At 38.2% G+C, this 9,426-nt stretch overlaps 1 pseudogene; it reads left to right on the top strand.

Annotated features, from left to right (window-relative positions):
• Window positions 1-3,213: 3,213 nt before the first annotated feature.
• Window positions 3,214-5,196, top strand: LOC131899435 (eukaryotic translation initiation factor 4B-like; annotated as a pseudogene).
• The last annotated feature ends 4,230 nt before the right edge of the window (window positions 5,197-9,426 follow it).

Consider the following 9,426-nt stretch of genomic DNA (forward strand, 5'->3'; position numbering starts at 1 on the left):
CACCAAGGCTGTGCAAGGTGTTGCACCACAAGCACTGAATTCCCAGAAGCCTTCCCATGCACCAGGGACAGATCCTGATCCCCCTGCCTGGGTGCCCCCCAAACAGTTCAAGGCAAACAACTGTCTTCCGTGTCCAGAGGGCCTAGTCCAGTTCCATGGCGGCTCCACAGCCACCAGTCCACAGTTCATGGGTTTCCACTAGCAAATAACCTAGCTGTCATCATAGAGCCTTTGTCCAGTGATGGAGGCAGATACAGAGATCCACAGCCAGGCACCAGGCTGAGTTCTGGGAATCCAACTGATGAAAGAGAATAGAGATACTACAGGCGAGGGACGTTGAGATCATGATGGGAGGATATGCAGAGATGACGGACCACACTAGTGAATACTATTTCTGTACAACAGCAACAACAACAAAAACTTTATGTATGTGAGATCAGATACTTAACAATTAGATCTTCTAGGTAAAATTGCTATTGGGAGAAACTGTTGTGCTGTGGGATATCCTGTATGCTCTAAATACATGTTGCTATGATTGATTGATAAATAAAACGTTGATTGGCCAGTAACCAGGCAGGAAGGATAAGGTAGGTGGGACAAGGAGGAGAAGAATTCTAGGAGGTGGAAGGTTGAGGCATGGGGACTCTGTCAGCCACTGCCATGAAAAGCGAGATGTAAGGTACCTGTAAGCCAGGAGCCACGTGGCAACTTATAGACTAATAGATATGGGTTAATTTGAGATATAGGAACTAGATAGCAAGAAGCCTGAATCATTAGGCCAAACAGTTTAAATAATATAAGCCTGTGTGTTTATTTTATAAGTGGGCTGCGGGACTGCCGAGGTTTGGTGAGAGCTGGAGAGACACTCTCCATCTACACTATTGTGTCAAGGAAGATAAATACAGAACATGTTCTACATTCAAGCTCTTTGTAGTTACTCTGGAAGATTTGATTGTTCTCTTTCCAAATCTTTGAACAAATGTATACTGTATCTTTTGTAGATCGTTTTGAGCATAAAGAAAATAACAATGGAAAGTCAGAAATGGCTTTGATGAGAAAAAATTGAAAAGACAACCTGAGAAAACTTATACTAAAGCAGCACTTCAGTAGAAAGTTATAAGTATAAACATTAGTATTCAAGGAGAGAATTATCACCATTCAATAATCTAGGCTTCCAACTTAATAACCAGGAAAGAAAAAAATCCAAAGCAAACACAAGGAAGGAAATAATAAACATTAGAGTAGTTATAAAGCAAACCAAATCCCAAACCAAACCAACCAAACAAACAAACAATAATGAGAGATAAACAAAACCAAAAGTTTGGTCAGTTCAGTGAAAAAAATTTTAAGTTTTTTAAAAGCATTAGCTTGATTAATAAGTAAAAAGGAAAGAAGATTCAAAGCACTAGAATCAATAATGAAAAATGGGATGTCAGTGTTAAAAATTAGCTCAAAGAAAAGAAGGCTAATGAAAGACAGCAATATATGGAAAATACTATATTATATTATAACATACTGAGATTTTCCCCAGGAATATGAAGATGGCAAAAAATATAAGTGGCAAAAACATGTAGCACATTGTGATGGTCTGAATAAAAAAAAATATTCCCAGTAGCCTCATATCTTTGAATACTCTATCCCTAGTTAGTAACACTGTTTGGGGAGATTATGGAGAGGTGCATCCATTCTGGAGGAAGTCCCTCACTGGGAAAGGATGTTGAGTGCTTATAATCTTGCCCCACTTCATTTTCTGTCTCTGATTGTGTTTGTGGTTCAAGATATGATCGTTCGGCTTCATAATGTTGCTGCAATGACTGCCTTTTGTTGCCATGTTTCTTTGCTTGTTGCGATGGAGTCTTAGCCTCTAGAACCATAAGCCAAAATAAACTTTTTTCATAAATTGCTTTTAGTTAGGGAGTTTTATCATAGCAACAGAAAACTAACAAATATATACAATATAGCAAAAAAGTAATATAAAAGAATCAATAGTTCAGAATGATCAAAAAAAAATGATACAGTCCACTAGCCTTTCATTAAAAAAAAAAAAACTATGAGTAAACTGAGAAATAGGAAGAAAATATCCTTAATACCATAAGGAATATCTGTGAAAAAAATGACTGTTCTTTCAAATTGTGAATAATCTTTATATGGCTTTTAATACTGGGAATAAGGCAACAATATTACCTTTCAGTATTGGATTAGAGTTCCTTTCAAGGGCAAGCATTCAAGGTAGAGAAATAGCAAGTGTCTTGTCATGGGGAAAGGGGAAACATATCTTTACTTATAGAACATGGGAGGTGAAAACACAAGGATTACAAGTGGAGGCCAGTCTGTATTATTGTGAAGTTTAAGGCAACATTAACTACAAATTGAGACACTGTTTTAAAAATACACATCACTGATCATGTGAATCATTGGCAGAGGGATTTTATTGCATGTGCAATGTTCTATAGTCAACACTCAAGACTGGAATAGTAAAAACAAACAATGAAAACACCAAGCAAATCAAGAAGAGATGTAACAAATTTACATGTATTAAAAAGAAATAAATACATAATATCTAGATATGTGATCTCATATTAAAAATTCATCTAGTCTAACTAGTAAATTTAGCTAATAATTATTATATTTAACAATATTCCAGATTATTAGATGAGTTATCAAGATTTTATCAATTTATATATCAGTAATAAAAATCTGAAAATTAAAGAAAACATTTACATCATACAAAAAATAAAAATTTCTAGAAATGTATATTACTAAGGAAATGCAACATTTGTCCATTGAAAACTACAAAAAAATACTTTTCAAAGGAATTAAATATTTAGTATATGAACTGCATCATTTTTATGGCATGGAACATTATTAATATTTGAGTGCTAATATTCTATATACTGCTCTTGAAATGAAAGGCATTAGTACTAAAATTCACATGTAATTGCAAGTTTCATCTAATAATCAAAACCACTTTTATAGGCCAAAAAATTTGTGTGACATATATTTTGGATTAAAAATTTAGTACATGAAAAAAATAAAAAATAAAAATTTAGTGTATGGCTAGCATAATATAGGATATGAGCTACTAATAAATATATACACATACATAAGAAATAGATATTACTAATAGTTAAGAGATAAACCAAAACATTTAAGTTAAATTAAATTAATTGGTGGCAAAAATGCTTAGTTTTGGTTCTCTCTCCCTCTCCCAACATGGCGGCCTCAGCAAAAAAGAATAAGAAGGGGAAAACCATCTCCCTAACAGACTTTCTAGCTGAAGATGGGGGTACTGGTGGAGGAAGCACCTATGTCCCTAAACCAGTCAGCTGGGCCGATGAAACAGACGATCTGGAAGGAGATGTGTCAACAACGTGGCACAGTAACGATGACGATGTGTACAGGGCACCTCCAATTGACCGATCCATCCTTCCCACTGCTCCACGGGCTGCTCGGGAACCCAATATCGACCGGAGCCTGTCTTCCAAAATCACTACCTTATCCTGCTTTCCTAGGGAACCTGCCCTATGATGTGACAGAAGACTCCATTAAGGAATTCTTTAGAGGACTAAATATCAGCGCTGTATGCTTACCACATGAATCCAGTAATCTAGATAGGTTAAAAGGCTTTGGCTATGTGGAATTTGAGGACTTGGAATCTCTGCTCAGTGCTCTGAGTCTCAATGAAGAGTCTCTAGGTAACAGGAGAATTCGAGTGGACGTTGCTGATCAAGCACAGGATAAAGACCGGGATGATCGTTCTTTTGGTCGAGATAGACATTGGGATTCTGACAAAACAGACACAGACTGGAGGGCCCGTCCTGCCACCAGACAGCTTTGATGACTACCCACCTAGAAGAAGTGATGATAGCTTTGGAGACAAGTATAGAGATCCTTACGATTCAGACCGGTACTGGGAAGGATACTGGGACAGCCTACGCTGAGATCTGAACCATTATGGGTTCTGGGATGGATATGATAACCCAGGCAGCAGAGACTATGACCGAGGCTATGACTCCAGGATAGGCAGTGGCAAGAGAGCATTTGGTAGTGGGTACTGTAGGGATGATGACTACAGAGGAGGTGGGGACCACTATGAAGACCGTTATGACAGAAGGGACGATCAGTCATGGAGCTCCAGGGATGATTACTCTAGGCATGATGACAGAGGTCCCCCTCAAAGACCCAAACTGAATCTAAAGCCTCGGAGTACTCCTAAGGAAGATAATTCCTCTGCTAGCACCTCCCAGTCCAGTCGAGCGGCTTCTATCTTTGGAGGCGTGAAACCTGTGGACATGGCTGCTAGATATTGAGAAGCAGAGGAACGGCTACAGAAGGAACAGGAGAAGTTGCAGTGGCAGCTAGATGAGCCGAAACTAAACCACCGGCCACAGGAGAGACACGCAAGTTGGCGAAGTGAAGAAACTCAGGAAAGAGAATGGTCCAGGACAAGAAGTGAGTCATCGCAGACTGGGGCCTCAGCCACATCTGGCAGAAATCCACGAAGGAGAGAGAGTGAGAAGTCTCTGGAAAATGAAACCCTCAATAAAGAAGAAGACTGTCACTCTCCAACCTCCAAACCTCCTAAACCTGATCAGTCTCTAAAGGTAATGCCAGCCCTTCCACCAAATGCGAATGCGTGAGTGAAGCAAGGCTCTAACCCTCCTGCTCGATCTCAGAGATCAGACACAGAGCAGCAGTCCCCTACAAGTGGTGGAGGGAAGGTGGCTCCAACTCAGCCCTCTGAGGACGGACCATCAAGGACAGATGAAAATAAAATAGATGGGATGAGTGTCCCTAAAGGCCTAACTGTGAACTCCAGTTGTGGTCCTGGAGAAGGAGGGAACAAAGACCACTGGAAGGAGTTGGATAAGAAAGATGGCAAAAAAGATCAAGACTCCAGATCTGCACCTGAGCCAAAGAAATCTGAGGAAAATCCAGCCTCTAAGTTCAGTTCTGCGTGGATGGTGAAGATGAGAATGAGGGAGACGAACACACTTGAGTAGACCTTCACATGCTGTGCTTTCTTCTAGTCTCTACCCAAGAACATTCAAGAGCAAATCAAACCTCTATCCAGACAAGAAAAAATGAAACTCACCATCTTCTGAAGACCTTCTTAACTTTTTTTTTAATGAAATGAAAGTGTTTTGCACGCTGCTGCAGCCTTTTAAAGTATTGAAGTAACTGGAAAATCACCATTGCAGCCAGAGATGTGGCTACCGCTTTTGAATGGGGAAGTTGTGATGTGTTCTGATGATACCAAGAGGAGACCTGTGTGACTAGTGCCTGGGGCTCCATTCAGCAGAAATGTAGTGACAGTGAGGCAGTAGAGAAAGGTACAAGGGAGAGTGAGATGTCTACCTTTTAATTCTTATCCTGTGGTGGTACCTATGAATTCCCAAATATCATCTGAATAAATTTCCCATCCTTGGAAAGGTAGATTTAATCTCTCAAGTTCTTTTAGTCTCCAGGAGGCTGCTAGTCCTTCTACTTTAATTCTGACTTAACTAGGGCCAGCCTAGGGGAAATTGTTTTTTGTTTTTTACCCCCCAAGGGGGTAATTGGGAGTGAGTCTACAGGCCACTAATAACTAGTACTGCTTGGGGACCAAAAATGAATGGGAAACTCAATTGTGGTTTGAAAAGCTTTGAGAGAAGTGATCAGTTATACCTGGATGAGGAAGCACTTACGGGGCGTGGGAAATTCGTCTTCTAAAATCTGTCCTTTCTAAGATTCAAATATATCCACATTCTGTCAAAACCTTGTCACTCTGGTCATCTCATGTTCTTGATGACACTGTCAGCCTTCCAAAAGCAGTCCCTGCTCTCACAGGCATTTTATCTTGGTCACCAGAAGCTGTGGCCTGAGGTTCTCTGGTATCATTGATTCCTGCCACTGTTTCCTCCTGATGCTTTCGCCCCCTTGGAGGTCAGAGTATTTCAGTTGAGGGACTTGGGTGGTGAATAGGGGTATGTAAATGGGGAGAGTTGAGTTAAACATCTTCAGCCTGGATTGGGGTGTTTCTATCCTTTTCTTTCACTGGAAACCCACGCTAGTGCTTGGGTTTGTAATGTGACCTAGACTGTGGTTTTCTGCTTAGAGGAGGGTTGGTTTCTCTTGACTTCCCTCAAGAATAAAGGATAATGCAAAGAACTATTGAATAAGGTCCCGGCTTCTCTTGCACAGTAGCTTGACCACATGCTTGGTCACAAAGCAAATCTCAACAGATAACAAAAAAAATTTTGAAATAACTTCCTGTATCTTAACAGACCACCATGGCTTAAAGTTAGAATTCAACAACAATAAAAATTACAGAAAGCCTACAATCTCATAGAAACTGAATAATGCCCAATTGAATCACCAATGGGTCAAAGAAGAAATAAAGAAAGAAATTAAAGATTTCCTAAAATTCAATGAATAAGAACAACATACCCAAACTTATGGGACATCATGAAAGCAATGCTAAGAGGAAAATTCATAGCTCTAAATGCCCACATAAAGAAGTTGGAGAATTCTCACCCTAGCAACTTAACAGTACAACTGAAAGCTCTAGAACAAGAAGAAGCAAACTCACCCAGGAGAAACAGATGCCAGGAAATAATCAAATTGAGGGTTGAAATTAATAAAATAGAAACAAAGAGAACACAAAGAATCAATGAAACAAAGAGTTGGTTCTTTGAGAAAATCAACAAGATAGACAAGCCCTTATCCAAATTAACCAAAAAGCAGAGAGAGCATCCAAATTAACAAAATCAGAAATGAAAAGGGAAACATAACAACAGACAATGAGGAAATCCAGAGAATCATCAGGTCATACTTCAATATCCTGTACTCGACAAAATTGGAAAATCTGAAAGAAACGGATGATTTTCTGGATGGGTACCACATACCAAAGTTAAATCAAGACCAGATAAACTATTTAAACAGACAAATAACCCCTAAGGAAATAGAAGCGGTCATTAAAAGTCTCCCAACCAAAGAAAGCCCAGGACCAGATGGTTCCAGCGTAGAATTCTACCAATTCAAATACTCTTCAAATTGTTCCACACAATAGAAACAGAAGGGGCATTACCAGACTTTTTTTGAGGCTACAGTTACCCTGATACCCAAACCACACAAAGATGCAACAAAGAAAGAGAATTACAGAGCAATCTCCCTCATGAACACTTATGCAAAAATAAATATAAATACTGTCTAACCAAATCCAGTAACACATCAAAAAAATTATCCACCATGACCAAGTAGGTTTCATATCAGGGATGCAAGGATGGTTCAACATACGAAAATCTGTCAATGTACTATACCATATAAACAAACTGAAAGAAAGAAAACCACATGATCACCTCATTGGATGCTGAAAAAGCCTTTGACAAAATCCAACACCCCTTTATGATAAAGGTCTTGGAGAGATCAGGAATGTAAAGAACATACCTAAACATAATAAAAGCAATTTACAGCAAGCCAACAGCCAACATCAAATTAAATGGAGAGAAACTCAAAGCGATTCTGATAAAATCAGGAACAAGACAAGGCTGTCCACTTTCCCCATACTTATTCAACATAGTACTTGAAGTTCTAGCTAGAGCAGTAAGACAACAAAAGGAGATCAAAGGGATACAAATTGAAAAGGAAGAAGTCAAACTTTCATTATTTGCTGGTGATATGATAGTATATGTAAGTGACCCCAAATTTCTACCAGGGAACTCCTACAGCTGATAAACTCCTTCAGTAATGTGGCAGAATACAAGATTAGCTAAAAAAAATTAGTAGCCCTCCTATATTACAAATGATAAATGGGCTGAAAAAGAAATCAGAGAAACATCACCCTTTACAATAGCCACAAATAATATAAAATACCTTGGGGTAACACTAACTAAGCCAGTGAAAGACCTGTGTGATAAGAACTTTAAATCTCTGAAGAAAGAAATTGAAGAGTATCAGAAAATGGAAAGATCTCCCATGCTTATGGATAGGTAGAATCAACATAGTAAAAATGGCAATCTTACCAAAAGCAATCTACAGAACCAATGCAATCCCCATGAAAATCCCAATGCAATTCTTCACAGACTTGGAAAGAACAATACTTAACTTTATATGAAGAACTTGGTCTTAATGAACAAGCCGTAGGCCTGCTGTGCAGGAGCACTGGTTTAGTGTGCTGCAGCAGTGGGCATAGCAAGTCACTTATCCAGTGGACTTGATTGTCTAGTAGCTAGAAAGTGGGCTTTTAGAGAGGAAACCCATGGTTGAATGGGTTTTTTTTTTTTTGGTTGTACACAATGAAAAGGTAATTTGCCCTCTTTATGTCTATTTCCCTTCCAGATTGTTGCATCCAGAGGAAAGCTGTTCTGTCCTACTCTCCTACTTTGCTCCTCTTTTAAAATGAAAACATGAGTTGACTTATGTCCCGCTTCTGAATACATGTAAGATTTGTACAAAAATATCTTCTATGAAAATATTTGTAATCTGTAGACATTACTTGGGAGATGTCTTGAGATGTAAAATTGCATCCTTTGGGTTGAGGGTTTTTTGTTTTTCTCCAAATAAATTCAGTCTTTAAAGTTGGAGCTAAAATAAATAAATAAATAAATAATAAAAATTTAGTGTATGGTTAGCATAATATAGGATACAAGCTACTAATAAATATATACACATTCAAAAGAAGTAAATATTACTAATTAAGAGATAAACCAAAACATTTAAGTTAAATTAAATTAATTGGTGGCAATAATGCTTAGTCAGCCTAGAAGTAATAGGTGGTCCAGTGCAATGAGCAATGATGTAAATATTATAGCTAAAACTTTAAAAAATTATTCAAATAACAAATGAATAACACTATTTCAGGATTTCCATTAGGCAATGGATCCTTAAACATGACATAAAAATATCATAAATAAAATAATAAAATAAAATTTAAAACTCTTAAAAGTTGAAAATTTTTCTACCTCAAAGCATACTGTTAAGTATTAAAAAATGTAAATTAATAGAATGGCATATGTTATTTACAGATTATATGATTATTTTATATATGCTACTTTTATTTATTCTTTGATAATGCATAATGTATACAAAATATTTTTATCATGTGTACACTGGCATAAAAGTCCTGTATTTCTCCAAAATGATTCCCTCCTCAGCATTATGACTTCTTTTTAAAAGATTTAATTTTTTATATATTTTTATTTTATAATTAACTTGATTTCACATATTAGCCACGGATTCCCCAGTCCTCCCTCCTCCCAACCCCCAGTCCTTCTCCCCAATCCACTCCCCATTTCCACCTCCTCCAAGGCAAGGTCTCCCCTGGGGAGTCAGCCTAGCCTGGTAGACTCAGCTGAGCCAGGACCAGTCCCCTCTTAACTACACCTAAGCTGAGCAGTGTCCCAGCATAGGCCCCAGGCTCCAAAAAGCCAGCCCATGCACCAAGGA

Source organism: Peromyscus eremicus, chromosome X (assembly GCF_949786415.1).
Source record: "Peromyscus eremicus chromosome X, PerEre_H2_v1, whole genome shotgun sequence".
Lineage (NCBI taxonomy): Eukaryota > Metazoa > Chordata > Mammalia > Rodentia > Cricetidae > Peromyscus > Peromyscus eremicus.